The sequence below is a fragment of the Acomys russatus genome, chromosome 26 (genome assembly GCF_903995435.1).
Source record: "Acomys russatus chromosome 26, mAcoRus1.1, whole genome shotgun sequence".
NCBI classification, from domain to species: domain Eukaryota; kingdom Metazoa; phylum Chordata; class Mammalia; order Rodentia; family Muridae; genus Acomys; species Acomys russatus.
The window spans coordinates 19207503-19225873 of NC_067162.1; the positions used below are offsets into that span (position 1 = coordinate 19207503).

Sequence of the window (18371 nt, forward strand, 5' to 3'; positions counted from 1 at the left end):
CCAAACAGGAGTTAGAGCTGTGATTCATACCCCAGCACCAAATGTACAAAGTGAGCATGTGCTTAGCCCACTTTGATTGGCCTCCATCTCCCTCCTGTGTCAGTCCTCATCTCCCTCAGTGATATTTCCTGGAATTAATTCATAAATTAACTGCTTACATTTACAACATGCGAGATTGAACAGAACAGAGTCCTTCTTGAAGCACACTCTGAGGCCTCACCACAAGAATATTTCATCTTGCAAACCTGGGAGCTGAAGTCGTTAGAGACCACGGCTGGTAGGGCTGCTGGCTGCAATCCAACCTGTTGGACTCACATCTGGGGCCATGAGACACAATCACAGATGGCACACCAAACATCACATCCCCAGTCAACTTTAGGAGCAAGTCTCAATTTTTGAGTGGGTCATCTGTGCCTATTGAATATTTCTCAATGGCAACTGGAATTCTATCCTCTGGTATGTTCTGAAATGAATGAAGAAAGTGACCACATCCAACTATGCAGTACGTCTTTCTGTTGGTTTTTTTTCCCCCAGGCAATTTAGAAGGCTACAATTGTGACCTTTCTGTGTCCATATAAATCTTTCCTGGGGTGATAGGATCAGAAAGTTGGAAAAATGGACACAGAGCCCCAGTCTTGGCTTTTTTTCTGGAATTGAAATGGTCTATAATTTGGACCAGTCCCTCAGCCAGTTACCAGGAAATCACAAGATGCTTACAAGAAAATAAGCAGACTTCATCAGGTGCTTCAAGGCCATCTTCTTCTCCAGTTTTACATCAGTTGGTGGAAATTTCATTAGCTGTTTTTTAAAAAAAAAAGAGTTAAGTGTTTGTGAGTCCTAGGAATGAATAGGAAGAAACAATCAGAGAAACCATCCTGCCCACTGGAGGATGAAATCTCTGGCTGCTCATCAGTAGGTCCCCCATGAGTTCGACAAAAGATCAATAAAACAAATGTATTTGCACTTAGAAACTCAAGGATTTAAATGAAGACGCATGCATCTTTATCAGGCTGGGGAGAACAATGTTCCCCCTAGGCAGTGAGGAGACATCTAGACGAAGATAAAGAGGCAGCAGAAAGTCCAAGGATAGAGGAACAGCTGTGTCCTTACAGACTCTGCTGACCGTGAAGTCATGCTTACAACCACTGTGCCTGGGTTACTTGATGACGTCTGAACTCCCCCAGTAAGAGCTGGAAAACTCTCAGCATGGACGGAGAGTGCATGCACGCCGTCCAAAACTCTACTCTCAAAGTCCTGACTACAGCATTGTTTCTGCAACTGAAGCCACCGCAAACCACTTCTATGCCTGCCTAAGAAATCCCCATGCTTTAAAACAAAATTACATGTTTTCCGGGGGAAATCCACCCGTGAAAAGAATGGTCCCTGATACCTCTCTTATGTAAGTCACTATAGAAAGCATCAATTATATATATAGGCTTGCAAACATCCCTAGCCATGGTATCAGCGATTTGAGTCCATTTCCTTCCTTGCTATCATATTACTGGGTAAAACCTGCCCTACTGTTTTAACCACTGTCGATGAGTTCTGTAATCTTTAAAGAAGAAACCCTCTTCTTACCTATTAGAAGCAAATATAAACTCAGTTATAACACCTTTCTGAACTCTGGCTCCGAGGTCCTGAGAGCAACCATGGAAGTCCATTAGACTTGAAAGGCCAAATACAAGTGGATCTTTCTGTGGCCCAGTTGGAAACTCCTGAATTCTCAACTCCTTTCTTGGTTTATTTGGTTATTTCATCAGCACAATTGTGATCTCTACAGGCCCATCCAACCTGGGAATTAGAGGATTCCTTAAGGAGAAAGGAGAAACAAAGATAATGCATGCCCAGGACTGCATTTCACAAGGGACAGATAGGTGATGTCTGTCATGAAAAAATCCATTCATAACAGTGAGGACAGCCACCCTAGATACAAATCAAGGTTTGAACAAAGAGCTCATGGACCCACAGGTTGGATGAAAAATTGGTGATTGGTGGATTATCTGTTTAACAAACTGTTTATGCTCACCATTGACAGAATCCAGCCAAACTCTTGCTTGTTGATTCCCACAATGTAGGGCACAAAACTCTTCTCAGCCAGGATCCTTTCTGGTGCCTTTGGCAGCACCACTCCATCAAGCATGGTTGGTACAAAGGGGTGGGTCTGGGGAAGAGAGCAGCACAGTGACAGAAATCACCCTCATCTTCTGCCTGTCTAAGGGGGAAGCTGGAACATATACCTCAGGACTGTTGCTAGAACATAAACTTCCTGATTGCTGCTGGAACATAGATACCGATGACTCTGGACAATGGCACAGAAACTCAGGGACCTTAGAAGGGAGTTAAATGTCTAGAGTCATAAAGGTCTGGTTAAGGGCATCTGTCTGTAGCAAGGTAGTGGCAGCAAAGAATGGATAGGGGGATCTTTAAATCTAATTAAACATGTATCATGTACCATATATTTCAACTGTAGCACATTTCCTAGAATTAGTCATCACTATTCCTTACAGTTATGTCTGTAAGGTTGCCACGATTGGTGAATAAGTGAATCCTAAGTCATTGCTTCAGGGGTCTCTCACCACAATAATGCCAGCACTCATATACTATGTGTGAAGTCCTACTTAAAAGCATGCTATATCACGTTGTTTGTTTGTTTGTTTGTTTTAATTAGTGGAGACAGGATTTACTATTTCTCCAACCCTGAGTAACATAACACTACATTTCTTCAGCCTCACAATCATGCCTTGCACTATGATGTCTTTACATTGTATCCTTGTGTGAATTTTAAACATGTATATTCACAAATTTAGATGGTTCTTTACCCTTTCTGAAGTTTTACCATACTATAGGCACCACATGACCACTCCCCAGAATGCCCTCACCCTCAGATGGGCAACTATCCTCTCCCACTTTTTGGATGTTTGCCTATACTTGTATCCTCCTTCAACCATCCCCCTGGCAGTTCCTTCTTGGCAACAACACCCAATTTCCTATAGAAAAAATGGAGAGGATGCAGCAGCTGGGTATTGTAGGAACAAGCTGGAAAGAGTGCACATTTTGTTCCTTCTCATTCCTCTACTCTCATTCACTTTAGAAGTTCAGACATCTGGGTGTGATCTAGGACACCTTATTCCTGAAAGCAGCCAATAGTTCAAAATGAATACATAACAGTTTCAATCAAACAAACTTAAGCCAAAACTATTGTTTAATTGTTGGTGCTAGACAGTTTCTAAGCAGAGAGGGTGTACGTGTAGAGTTTTGTTAACTTTTATCTTCCCAGGAGACAACCATACTTCAGGGGGACACCAAAAACAGAATGGAAAGTTTAGGTAGAGATTCTAGTAACATCTGCAGAGTAGCCAGACACAGCCAGACATCAAGACATTCTGGTTTGGCTCATCCCTTTTCCTGTTCAAGCCTTCAGGGGAAAAAGTGCGCTCTCATAACAGAAAACTGTGACTCCTAGAAACTTATGACACTCATTCCAACACACACACACACACACACACACACACACACACACTTAAAAAAAGAGAGGCCATGAATTTGAGAAAAAGCAAGAGGAGGGGTTTAAGGGAGGAAAGGAGGAAATGGTATAATTGTATTTTAATTTCAAAAACTAAGAAAGATAGAAAGAAAGAAAGAAAGAAAGAAAGAAAGAAAGAAAGAAAGCAAAAAAATTGACATCAATGACTGATATTGCTCCCAATAGGTAAAAATAAAAACAAACAAGCAAGTAAAATAAGTAAGATGAAAAGCCTGCCTTGGGCACATTAGAGTCAGACAACAGAAGACTGAATGAAGCCTGTGTCCAATAAAAACAAACAAGCAAGTAAAATAAGTAAGATGAAAAGCCTGCCTTGGGCACATTAGAGTCAGACAACAGAAGACTGAATGAAGCCTGTGTCCAAGCCTGTAGAGGAAGTTCACTAGAGCACACACCCACCATTTTGTGCATGATCTCCAAGAGCTCATCCTCCATCTTCTGGCACAGGCAGTGAACAATGACATCAGATGTGATGGTTTTGCAGCCAGCAAGAGCAGCAACTTGCTGAAAGAGATAGCAGGTAACCACAGAGGTCAAGAACAGCATCAGTATTCCACTGATGTAGGCAGTGGGCCCTACCCTAAGGGCCATTTCTAAAGCAAGAAAAGGCTTTCTGAAAACACCAGCAGGTGTGGTTTCTGGAGCCTGCCAATTATTGCTTCTATTATTAATTATAATTGTGATATCAGATGTCAATGTGTCACTTACATACATGATTCTTTTCCTTTATAAACTTTAAAATTGAGAAAATAGCAAAATATACTATCTAAAGAGAAGCCATAAGCAGACAAGTGAAGAGCAAGAATCCATAATTCCACTGTGTGGTTCAGATCCACTCATTGTAGGAGAACTAATACAGCCAGCATGCTTCAGAGGAAACCATGTATCCACACAGAACCTATGCAGAACTGCAAGGCATCTTAGTGACAGAATTCATGGAAAGATAGGTCAGACACCTGCAGAGTGTGGCTTAGATGAAGACGTAAAAGCCCTTTCTGTTCTGCCATTCTTTCTTCAAGAATCCCTTGAGTTGAGTCCCATAACCAGAAAGACCACCCCTCACCAGGACCCCGGGAAATCACAGGAAAGGACATAGGAGTTGTCCAGGGTGGGACTTACTTCAGTCACAGAACTGGCGTTCTCCATAAAGAAACCAGAAGTGAAGACCACAGCACTCTCAGAAATGGCTCTGTGGAAGAGGTTCTTGGTCAGAGGAGACAATACCTGGAAAAAGAGAGAAAAAAACAAAAGAATTTATACGCACAAGAAGGTCGGTTTTCCCTTTTCTCTCTTTTATAATAATTCTTCAGACTGTAATTACATAATTTCCCCCATCAACATTTCCCATGTACCAATGCCCCCTTGTGCTCTCTCCATCTTTGTCTCTCTGTCTCTGTCTCTCTCTGTCTCTCTGTCTCTGTCTCTGTCTCTCTCTCCCTGTCTCTCTCTCTTTCTGTTTCTCTGTCTCTCTCTCTCTCTCTCTCTCTCTCTCTCTCTCTCTCTCTCTGAAATTCATGACTTCTATGTCTCTACTCGTTACCATTTAAGGCTCCTTCTACCCTCTCCCCTACCCTATGCATTCAGTCACCTTGGGACTGCAGTGCTCTGTGGGAATGAGAAGACCTCCTCTTTCCTGTCTTCCCTGGCCTGCTTCTGAGACTTTTTTTGGATCTGAGATCCCCCACAAAACCCCAGAGCATACACTCAGAGACAAAACAGAAAGTGTGTGGCAAGTACCATCATGAAGATAAAATCTGCCTGAAAGACAGTTGGGTACTTCCTGGCCACACATTCTACAGTAAAATTCCTGTTAGTAAGAGCTTATCCTAAGAAGAGGGGTCATGATATAAAAGCTAAGTATGTAGCTTATAGAACAACTAAAAGAATGTGAAAGAGAGAGGAGCAAGGAGGAAAGGATGGTGGAAGTGAAATGTGAAATGATCAGAGGTACAGAAAGATATTTAACTAACATTGACTTTTTTATAGCAGAAACAATTGCAAATATTTCAGTACCCATATATTAGGATTTTAGGTAAATAAGTGATCTCTCAGTCTTAATGCAGAATAGCATGCAATAATATCATGTAACAGAGTAATATTTGGGGATATATTTATACGTTATTATTATATAATATACATTATTATATAATATACATGTTATATACATATTATACATATTATATATTATACACATATATGTATACATGTATATGTATATTATATGTACATTATATGTATATTATATATTATACATATATATATTATACATAATATATACATATTATACATATAATATACATATTATATAATATACATTATTAAGGAAAATTTCACTATTAAAAAAGAATACAATTAGATTATATGGAGTGAGAGAAGAAAGAAATGATAAACAGGTAATGAAATGAGAGATAGATTGGTAGAGTATAAATAGATGCATAGATCAATGGACAGATAACAAATTTGTAGATAAATAATATATATAGATTGATTTTTAGATAATCAATAGATGCAAATAGATCATAGATGAGTATATTGGTAGATTAATGGATTGAGAGAGAGAGAGAGAGAGAGAGAAAGAGAGAGAGAGAGCACAGATGGAGACTAGAGACGGAGACCATTGGTCAATGTGAGTTAGCAGTTAGGAGGGTTTCTGCTCTCCCCAAAAATTTTCTATAGCTTTGCTTAGAATTTCTCTAAGTTCCATTCCTCACATCAACAAGACATATCTCCATGCCCCTGTGTTCCACATTCCCTACTAGGACTTGTCTATCTTACTTTCACGTATTCATCTTCTCATCCACCCACCCCCCCAAGCAAAACCCATCTGCCTTCTCCAGAGACAGCTGCCCTCCCTCTTGAGTATTGACAAGTCACAAGAGGAACTCAGAGTTCCCTGACGCCTTTCAGCACTTGAGTCCATAGTGTGTAGCTCTATCTGCCTTGGAGCCTAGAAACTACTTCTCCTTGCTTGTGGTTTATACTCACCTCTATTTCCAAAGAGAAGTGAGGAGTCTTAATGCCAAATGATTAGCAGAGGGAGAAAATCAACCAAATGAGAAGGCTAGGATTGTCAGTGCCCCAAGCTGTAACTGGAGATGCTTATGGCTCTGGAACACAAAGTTGAGCACCGAACTTTCTGGAAGCCAAAGAGTTAATTAGGCATTTAGCTCCTCACTATCTAGTGTGTAATGAATAGACTCCTGAATTCCTATATTGAAAGTAAAGATGCTCGTGGGGGTGGCTGGTCTTCAAGAGGTCCCGTCAGTAGATTCACCAAACCTAAGCACGGCTTGCCAAGGACACTTACAAGAACAGAGACACTTTCATTTCCTCCTGACTCCTGAAAGATGGTCACAGCACCTGGGTCCCCTCCAATATTGGTGACGTTGTCCTGGACCCAGCGTAGCACAATCACCTGGTCTAAGTGACCCCAGTTCCCCTGGCTGTGTTCATCTCCTGGCCTGCAAGAAAATAAAGGGAACATAAATAGAATAGCAAGGCTCCCAGGACTTTGGATGGACTGGGGTTCCTCAGTGAACCATAAGAATGAGGCTAAAAGCTCTGATGTGTGGCATGAAGGGCTTCACCTGCCTCTCATCCCTACATCGATCTTCATGGAGTTCTCACTATTTCTTGTTAGTAACTTTGTGCTGAGTGTGCGGCGTCATTCATCCAACAGCACTTCCAGGAAACAAAGAGACAAAAGCTGACTACATTCATTTGACAGCACAGACCACACACCAACAGGTGCAATGGGTATCGCACAGAACCAAAAGAGGCAACAGTATAGTGAGGATGCAGTACTGAGGTCCCGTGACCAGGAAAAGTCTCACTGAGATAGTGGCATCCGGTACAGACCTAAGTCAAAATAAGTCGAGGACGTGTTAGTATCTGCAGAATGAACTTCGGGTTAGGAGAGCATTAAGGTGAACGACTGCAAGGCTGTGTGAACAAGGCTGTGAGAGCTGTTGCTGTGAAATGCAGGGATAACAGAGATTGGAAGCCCTGGAAAGGGTTTTTGTGTTGCTATGAACAACAGGGAACATTGTGCAGAGGCCTGCCGTGACTCAGTTCTTGTCTCCCAGACAACTCAGTGGAACACTCTCACGGTAAATTTACAGGCTTATAAAAACTAAGCAGTTATAATAATAGGTCATAGGTTCTGGTTAGTAGATGAAAAAAATGGATGTTGGATGTAGGGTAGGAAAGAAAAAAGGACTCCAGTAACCTATAAGGCCTTTGTCCAGAGCTCCCAGGAAGTTGAAGGTGCCAGCCACTATGCAGAGGACCTTATGGGAAATAGCCAAGGTCCTTGTTGTGGGGAGCAATTAGTGGATAATTGACAAAGGCCTTGTGAATTTGGATGTGCCCTATGCACAGCCAGAGGATGTCTGAGGTGTTAGCTAAAGAGGAGCACTGTGGGTTCAAAGGAGAGATGAGGACTATAAAGAGGGAACTGTGCTAAGGACTTCTGGGACCTCTCATGGAATTAGGAGAGAGGAAAACACACACAGCCTGAAGACAGAGAATGAACAGGCTGAGAAGCAGCAGCTGCAGAGAAGGGAAGTGGCCAAATCCCGGGATGGGAGCATCTCAAAGAGGCCAGAATAGATTGCCTGTGGTTGGTGCAGTGAGCCGCATGGACTTGAGAAGTTATGCGTGGCCTTGAGCACAGCCTGGCAGGGTGGTTAGCTAAAAACCTGCCTGCCGCACCACTAACCGAGCTCCTTAAATGAGCCCACTCTCTCTCTATTTTCCTCTGAAAATATGTCAAATGTTCAAGTGCACTGCTGGTGCTGATCCAGCCATGGAAGAATTCGGTGAGCTGAACAGCACAGGTAAAAATGGATAAATACTTAAGCAGTGACAACAAGAAGAGTGGGTCTCACAAGGTAGGCATGACTGTGGTGGGCGGAGTAGACATCCACGCCAGATGTCAGGTAGATCAGAAGGAAGTGGATAGGAATGGCTGGGGAATGAAGAGAGATAGCGTCCAAGAAAGAAGAAACTAAAAATATCGTGAAGAAACCTAGCAAATATCTGTGTGAAGAATGACATCACTAATGAGTTTTTTGATTTTGCAGATTCGATGTGATATCATTGATGTGACAAGAGTTCATGTGCTGGGTCCTTGATCCCTGACAGCGTTGTTCAGTAGGAAGGTGAGGCCCAGTGGCAGGTAATTAGGTCATTGGGCATGCTGGGTATTTTTCATCATATGTGTGCTCAGAAGAATCAAGTCACTTCCTGAAACAATGAGCTTGTACCTGTGCTTACAGGTTTTTTGTTTTGTTTTGTTTTGAGGGTTTTGTTTGTTGGTTGGTTTTGCTTTTGTGGGTTTTGTCAACTTGGCGTAAGCTATAGCAACTTGAAAAAGGAGAATCACAGTTAACAAAATGCCTCCATCAGATTAACCTGTGGGCAAGACTGTGGAGACACTGTCATGATCAATAACTGATAAAGAGTGGTCCTAGCCTACTGTCGATAATCCTTGAAAGTAAGCCAGTATGGAGTATGACTTCATGGTCTCTTCCTTAGTTTCTTTCTCAAATGCCTGCCCTAACTTCCCTCAATGGCCACTATGATTGAGATGTGTAAGCCAGATAGCCCTTTCTTTTCCGAACTGCTTTTAGTTATGATGTTTTAACACAGCAATTAATAGCAAGCTAGGAGATTAAATTTCCCCTCCCTTCTCTGCCACCTATTGCCTTCCCATGTGCTTTGCTCTTTAGCCCATGGATTAAATTTCGTTTCCTCCACTAAGGCTCTATTAAGGCAGAGCCTTTCACCACCCAACTCTGATGAAATGATCCTATCTTAGGCTTTGAGCCACCCACATTCTGAGCTAAATAAATCTTTCTCTATCATCAACCAGTTTCAGGTATGCTGCTATTTAAAAAACAAAGACCAATGCAGGTTTAATAAGGGAGATAGGAGGATCCAAAACCCTACCTAAAGAGTCCCCAAGATGCCCAGGCAGTACTGAATAGCCACCAACAGTACATTTTCATGTGCAGAGAGGGCCAGTCCATCATAGGTGGATGCTCCGCCCACTATCAGTCCACCTCCATGGATCCACACCATCACCTGGACAACAAGAAAAGAACTGCCCTAGTCATAGGAAGTTGAACTGAGGAGGAGCTCATACATTTTCTGGTTTTGTTCTCTTGGCCAGACCTTGACTCCAGGAGACCACCATTTAAAGTCATCTCACGCCCGTTGGCTGCAAAAGATAGTTTCTGTCCTTATCTTTCATGACTAGGCCCAGGAGGTCCTCCACTCTTCCCCCACAGGCCTCTCTGTTCAGTGTCTATTCAGGTCTTTTCAAAGTAAAAGCATGACCATAGGAAACAAAAGGACATCATGTTTTCTCAAACCCTGTGCTATCTTGATGTCTGAAAATTAGTAAAGGGCCAGTTCAGATTTTACTCTCAGATTTGACAATACTAATGTGCCCGAGGGATTGTCTCAAGATCCACACACATCCTCAATGGCACCCCTTCTCAACCTTCCCTCTCTCTGTCACTTCTGCCCACTCAAGTTCTCCCCATCCTGCTAAGCCCAGTTCACATACATAACCCTCCTCAGTTTTTAGTCATGTAAATACCCGAGTGCCTAGAATTCACCAAGGACTGTGAGTTCACTTGAGGCTGAGGGAGCATACAGTAGGATACATGCTCACCTAATTCATGACTCTTGGCTTTTAAAAGCTCACATGTCATAGAATGGAGAGAGGATAAAGTTACATTTTTGCATAAAGTCACATACGTTATATATTTATATAACATTACTAATAAAATGGCACCAGTGATTCAGCTAGAGTATTTCAAGCAAATTGAAATGATCATCTCCAATGTAGGTACTAATACTGTCTAACTTGACAGATAGGAAAATAAGCAAGCCTGAGACACAACCTGGATGAAAGAAGGAGCTGGAACCTGTGTGAGCTCCCTGGCCCCAGTGGCTTTGCACTGAGCTCCCATCCCCTGCAGCTCAAGGCCACTATTCAACAACCTGAAGCTAGCCATGATTCAGAACCCCTGCAACTGTAAGGTATTCATGAAGACTAAGACCACACCTCCCTTCTCTTGGTCTGGTGCACTTCTGCCATTGTTCTGCCTCTTGAGCCAGGAGTGACTAGGCAGTCACCACTGAGTCACGGGCATGACTCCTATTTGAGGATCAGAAGCTGAGAAGGTAAGATGTAACTTGGTTTTTCAGCAAGTGAAATGTAGACCAAGGATTCAAGCCTAGCTCCTGTGGTCCAGGCCCCATGTGCACTGCTGGTGAGGGGTTCTACTCCCAGGTTTCCCAGAGACCATATTTCTCCTCCTATATGATGGATTCTATCCAAGCAAGGACTGAGTCAAGCTCATCTTGAGTAAAGACTCAGTTCAAGGCCTGGTGGGCAATGACATGCCCAAGACATTATGGTGTGTGTGTGTGTGTGTGTGTGTGTGTGTGTGTGTGTGTGTGCAGATGGACCACATGACAGCGTCCTGGAAGGCAAGGCTCTCCATAATGGTTCATGTTCTTCTTTCCATCGACCCAGAGTCTGACTGTGTAGACACACTGAGTCTACAATAGAGACAAATAAGTGAATGGGTGTGAGATTTAGTCTCACTTGCTTTGTGCAAACTAAACACGTTTAGGACCAAATACTATTCTCAAGATCACAGCCTCCTCCTTTTTTTATGAGTTCTATCCTAGGAGGTTCTGGGAGATTGGGTAGGTGCTCATACCCTGTTCTGCTTCAAGGATCATCCCCAGTTCATTTCTATGGGAAATGCTGACTTGCTGGGTCATCAGCGTGTGCCAAAGGCATCGAGGGAAGAGAGGAAGCAATGATAACATCACAGACAAAGGGCAAGAAAAGTGCTTATGAGAGTGCCCCAGACTCCACCCTCCACAGAGCCATCATGGGCCATGAGATTTTCCACCTGGCAGTGAAAGTTGTCACAGCTAGTGTGGGGAGAAGGCAGCTCATATCTCCCTTGCCAGCCCCTGCCTTAGAACACAGGTGTGAAGACTGAAGACCTAATCTCTTGTCCTGTCCTCCCTTCTATGTGTCCTCTCCCCTCCAGGAGTCTCAGTTTCTCTAACTATACAAAAGTTTTGGCTATTTCTTTTTCTCTGGTACTAGCATCACTGTAAACAGTGCCTTACCTGCTCTGAGGTCAGATTCTAATCTAATAATTGAAAGTAGTATTTTTTTTTCCTTTTAGTAGCATAAGAAAGCATGCAAAAACCAAGATGCAATTCTAGGGAGGCAGCAAGTCTGATGTCTTTGAGGAAGAGGGAAATAAAGAAAACCATAGTGGCATAAACTCTTGAATCAGTCCGCCCATGGGGCCCAGTACCTAGCTGCCTTTGCTGCCTTCTAGCTGCACAGATATCTGGACACTGGAGCTCATGAGTCAGTCTCAGTCAGTGTGTTCCTCACCTACCAGCAGCCTCTTGCTCTTGTTCATCAAGTCAGCAGGAGTGTAAACACTGAGGTAGAGATAGTCTTCAGAAAACGGGAGACAAATTTTCTTCTTGTTGTTTGTTAAAAGGCCATTGACCTCCCACTGCATCATGAGAGCACCTAGAAGGGCAGAGAAATCACCAGATGCTCATACAGACTAAAGCTGGAAATGTCGCTTTAGGTCCAACATAACACTTGGAGGCTGGACCTGGCAATGAGCCTGATTTGACTGGACTGGGGTTGGGGATAATCGGTAAGAGGGTATCTAAAGAAGACTAGTGGGAGCCTTGGGACTCTAACAGTCTCTAACTTGAAGATGGAGACAAGCTTAACACCTCCCCCTTTCCAGAGCCTTTGGGGTGCTCTGCGATAAGGACAGAAATGCTTATATAGTGCCCTACTCTGAACAATGAAATCCCCACATTACCTGAACAAGACTCTGCCCTCCACTGTGCTTTATACGGTCTTCTGCAGGGTATCCTCCATCCTGTAGTGCTTGGGGCACTTCTAGTAACTAGAAGGGCTACCTCCAACGACAACCTGCTGCAGGTCGGGAGTGATTGTTTTGTGTGATGACCTCATAGAAACCCTCTATTCCTGCCTCAGCTACAGATGCACTGGATGGCCTTGAGTGAATTTACATGTGCTGGACCCCAAACTTCCAGGTCCATGTGAAGTTGGTTTATCATCTAGACTTTAGCATCATCTTCCTATCCCACCAAGCCCTAGTGTATCATCTGATAATGGATTTCAAAGATGAAATGTAGTGTAGAGGCAGTAGCAACTGCTGATCCCTGCTAGAGTGTCTGGCACTGATTCAGATTCTCCCAATGGACAAAGCCATATGGCAAATCATCCCTGCACTTGGGTTCTATTTTCACTCTCAGTTTATAGATGAGAAAACAAACCCAAGGGAGCTTGGGAGTCTTTGTGAGATCACACAGCTGGGATGGTTCATCTGTGCAGTGTTTTTAATGCAAATAAATTGTAAGTAACATGATCCAATCATATGTGACACAGAAGGAAGTCACACTGGCCTCAGTGTGTATAAGAAACAGCTAGGCTTTTAGTGCCAGGATGAAGAAGTTGCCAAGTAGCAAAGTGAAGCTATAAAAGGCATATCCACATTCCAATTCTTTGGGTGGGGTGCTGTTTATACCAATGAAAGCAAGGGGTATAATACCCATAGAAGTAATAATTCAAATATCAAAAGATAAGGAAAATTCAACTTCACTAGTATTCAAATTAAATGAGAGACGCATGGGAGAATAGCAAAATAAAAGGATACAGAGAGTCCTAGAAATCTACAAGTAGAACAATATGATAGGCAGATTTGGGCCCAGGGATACCGCTCAAACTAAGGCACCAGCCAAGGACAATACAGGAGGTAAACTTTAAACCCCTTCCCAGATCTAGCCAATGGTCAGAATATTCTCCACAGTTGAGTGGAGAGTGTGATATGACTTTCTCACGTACTATGGTGCCTCACATTTGACCATGTCCCCTGGAGGGGGAGACCTGGTGGCACTCAGAGGAAGGACAGCAGGTAGCCAAGAAGAGACTTGATACCCTATGAGCATATACAGGGGGAGGAAATCCCCCTCAGGAACAGTTTTAGGGGAGGGAAATAATGGGAAAATGGGGGGGGGAGGAATGGGAGGATACAAGGGATGGGATAACCATTGAGATGTAACAAGAATAAATTAATAAAAAAATCAAAAATAAATAAATAAATAAATAAATAAACAAATTAATTCCACGACGCCAACTTATGTTTATTATCATTCCATTTATTATATTATTATCTTGTTTAAATTTACTTTTATTTTTATGTGTATATATGTGTGGAGGATATACACATTTGGATAGAGGGGCTCACAGGGGTCAGGAGATAACATTGGATTCCCTGAATTTGGAGTTATAGGCAGTTTATCAGCCACCCAATGTGGGTGATGGGAATTGAACTCTGGACCTCTGTAACATGAGCAAGTGTTCTTAACTGCTGAGCTATCTCTCCAACGCCCACAAAACATGCTTTTAGTAAGTCCAGGCACTGGCAGGTGCCTATAAATGAATGCTCTCATATGTCCATGGAAGCAAAAGACAGACGGATATTTCAGAAGAAAATTCAACAGAGAGCTCTTTACTCACTCCACAGAAATGTTTTTTTCTTGGAACTGACCATACAACAGTCATCAATATGTGCAATTAATAACCGTAAGATGTTGACTGTGGTGCTATTTAGACTGTCAAGAATGTCAAAAACAGGGGCTAGAGAGATGGCTCAGAGGTTAAGAGCACTGACTGCTTTTCCAGAGGTCTTGAGTTCAATCCCCAGCAACCCCAACCACATGATGGCTCACAACCATCTATAATGAGATCTGATGCCCTCTTCTGGCCTGCAGGTGTACATGCAGGCAGAGCACTGTATACATAATAAATAAATAAATAAATAAATATTTAAAGAAAAAAAGAATGTCAAAAACAATTTAATGACAACCAGTGAGAGACTAAGTGACAAAATTCTGCTCAGTGTTGAATTCTAGGCTGCTATCAGATGTAAGGCTTGATATTTAGTGACAGTGTGGTGTGGACAGCCCTGGTGAGCCAGGGCAGAGCGTTGTTGACAGTACCAGTGAGCCAGGTGGCCACCTAAGCTGTCTGAATCTGTGAGCCATTTTCTAGGAAACAGACAACAGGCAAGTACTGAAAAATAAGATTAATGCTATAACAGCAGTTCCCTTTGGGGTAGGGACACTGTATGTGGGTTTTTTGTTTGCTTACTGTTGCTAGGCTATTTCCTAGCCCATCTGCAGTACCCACTCATTACATCTGGGCTCAGAACATAAAACAAAATGACGACAACAACAACATGGATTTTTTTTTACTAAAAGAAGGAGAGCAGCCAGAGGTGGAATCTTGGATATTCTCAGACATCCCATATTACTTAGGAGAGAAATTACAACTGAACTGACATTTGTGAGTGCCCTGGGTTCCCTAGGGGCAGCTGGAAGGCCATTTGGAACCTTTGATCCTTTTACCATGTGACGAGGATGACCGAGGCACACGAACCATTGTTCAGGTTGCACGTGGGCAGCTAGACACACCTGAGAGAGGCGTTCCCTACTCCGTTTTCCTACCAATTCTGAGAAGAGATAACACTGAGATAAACGCCATTGCAATATCTCTTTCCCTTACTTATCACAATCTGACACGCTGCATCATGTACGTGTGAGCTTCTCTGCTTTCTCTTGTTTCTCCCTCACACTGAGACAGCTCAGAGTGATTCTAGGAGTCTGTTTGGTCCACTAACAGCTCTTCAAACTAGAGTATGCCTGTCTCACAACAGGTGTTCAGTGATGTGTGCTGAATGAAGGACTCTACAGGCCTATGATGGTTCTGAATTGCTTCTTGAGGATTCCAGAACAGTGTATAGTAGATCAGAGAATTGTTTTAATTCCATTTTGCATCACTCAGACACATATTTCCTAATAGAAAGAGGACCCAAATCACCCCCAGCAGCTTGCATGGGAGGATAGGAGGCGGCATTCTTCATGAAGCTCCAGGGCTCTGCAAGCTGTGGTGGAGCAAACCTCAGGGATCCAAGAGGGAGCTTGGTAAAGGAGACTCCCAGGAAGACAGCCATGGGCTGCAGAAATCCTTCTAAGCTGACGTACTTCCCCAGGATTGTGCCAGGAACGGTGTCTACCACGGGTGGTGAGAATAGGTGCCCTGCTGGACCTAATCAGAAGGAAAAAGTCAAACTTGCTTTCTAAGTGGGTTTGGGCATTTTAAAGATGTGGCACGGGATAAGTCACTTGAACTTCTATAGATCTCATTTCCTTCTCACATAAAACGGAAAGCGCCTTGATCTCAGAGAACCTAATGAAAAGGTGATCTGAAATCGGAGCTATAAAAACACCCAGAAAAAGGTCGCTGCAGAAAGCGGATAGAGTGAAATTATCAGGGCCTTTGCTTGACTCTTAGAAACCTCTGGAAACTACTATCCAATAAGATCCTAGGCCGAGATGCGCACTGGGTGAGAGAATAAACAAGAAGTTACCCCTTCTCACAGCAAGGTTGGCCAAAGGCTGAGATGAAAGGAAGAGGTGCACACTGTGGGGGAAAACCAGGAAGATGCCACTGGAATTGGAAGAACCAAGGGAGCCTTCTGATTGGTGGCCAGTTCACCGCCGTGGAGCTGGCACTTGAGGTGAGGAAAGATAAAACGCTAGGAGATAACTAGGCAAAAATAAATAACAGTAAGACCGAATGACAGAGCGCATGGCTGAGAAGGAAGAGTGGCATGGGACTGCTAGCAGAGGGACCCTGTAGGGAAGGTAAGATAATCTTGGATGAGAGGCACAAGTCAGGGAGGGAGGTGACATTAGCTTTCATGCCATGAAGCAGTATGCAGCAGGAACAGTTCTGGTCCCAAGAACACAATGATCTTCCAAAAAAAAAAAACAGCCTTGTGACTCTGTGTAGTGTCATCTTAAGTCATCTTAATGTAAAAGAAACTGACTGTGCATCCCTGTCTGAACCACTGGCTCCATCCTTGCAAAGCACGCGAATTTTCCTCATCTCCTTGAAGCTTCCTTGTCTGACTTCATTCTACCCGCTTTGGGATGTGAGGGGACAGGCCTGGTCCTTCGTCAAGAGGCAGAAGAATATCCATACACTTCCCCATCAACAGCCCTGATGGCTCACAGTTTGGTTTGTAGTTGTGCTGTCAGAGTATCGCTCATAAGGCATGATTCCTCCTGTCTTCACGTTGTTCCCTTTTAGATACAGACCGGTAGAAAGCTCCTTAAAAATATGTGCCCAGGAGAAAATTCCTGACTTTATCAGAGATAGACACAGCGTGCGGCATTGAAGAGCCTTCAGTGTAAAGTTCCTTTTAATATAGTGTCCATGGTACGTGGTTTCAGTAGCCAACTCCGTAATGTATACATTTGGGTCATTTGTCATTGTTTCTTTTCCTAATTGCTGTAAATAAAACCAAATGAGGATGGGGTAGAGATGGACATTTGATATCTGACTGATGATATTTTGATTTTGTGACATTTAACTAATGATGTGTGTTTTCCTTTAAGATTGTTATATTATCAGATCTTAACCCCATCCAAAAATCTAAGATGAGCTTAAGAGAGAGAAGAGCCATTAACACTGGGAACTCTTTGGGAAAATCTTGGTTACAAGCTTTAGGGCCACGCCTGACACAGACACTATCCAAGCCAGTGTCAGCATGCTAGCGACTTCCTTCTCATGTCGTGGATCGTTTCCTTTGCCTTCCTCTCCCAGAACCTTACATCATACGACCGAAACAGGCAGTGTTTCCCAGGTTCCCTTGCAATTCATACAAATCCTATGGCTGCTTGGGCTGCATCTCTTCACTCAGAATAGATCCTAAAGAGCAATTTGCCAAGATTCCCTGCTCTTGTGTCTGCCTGAGCCTGCTGCTTCCCCTCTGCCCCTCACCCGGTTCTGTGCCCCTTCCCTTAGGAGCCCCTAATAATAAACGCATTTCCAATGGTCACTAGATCCTGATGTGTCGACCTGACCATATCTCAAATATTCTTTTGATCTACCCGATTTGAATTCAATCCTTATTTATCCATGTTTGTGTTTCTTACGCTTTCTCTCAACCAAGCACCACTCTATACACTCCAGAAATAAAAACCAATTTAATCTTCCCTACAGTCAAGTAAAGTTGGAAAACTGAGATGTCTTTGGTGTTTGTTTGTTTGTTTTCATGAGGCGTTGGGTAGACTCCTTGTCTTTTTGTCCTATTGTGTACTGCTGGGTCTCAGTTATCCTCTCCTGGTCTGGGCCCCTCCACGAGCAAGCCTAGGTGGAGAGAGTGAGTGTCCATCTTGCCTTTGTTCTGCATACATCTCTATGTACCTCTGCCTAGAGCAAGTATTTTGTATTTAAACAAACTCACCCAATGCCATGCAGGCAGATAGAGACACCAGAATCAGAGGACAGAGGCCCATCATGGAAAAGCAGACTTGCAGTCCAGTGCAGTCTTCAATTCTGGTCTGTAATAAAGGAGAACATACTGGTCACACCTCTTTGCTGGGGACCTGCCCAGAAGACTTGCCCACTAAGCGCAGTTATAAAATCCATGATGACAGAAAGAAGACTCTCCTTCTTCTATGAAGCTCCGTGGGATTTCCGTGGGATGCCTAAGCTACACCCCCTCACAGATCACCCTGCTTAACTTGATTGACACACCCACAGATTGCTCTCTGTTAGTTGAACAGTCATGACCAGGCTCTCAGATGACAGATGGTTGGAAACTAATCCAACAATTTTTTTTATTCACACATTTCTCTCGGCACACAATACTCTCAC

The 18371-nt window shown here is 43.2% G+C and overlaps 1 pseudogene; it reads right to left on the bottom strand.

Annotated features, from left to right (window-relative positions):
• Nucleotides 1-232: 232 nt before the first annotated feature.
• Nucleotides 233-18010, bottom strand: LOC127209668 (carboxylesterase 1E-like; annotated as a pseudogene).
• Nucleotides 18011-18371: the final 361 nt, after the last annotated feature.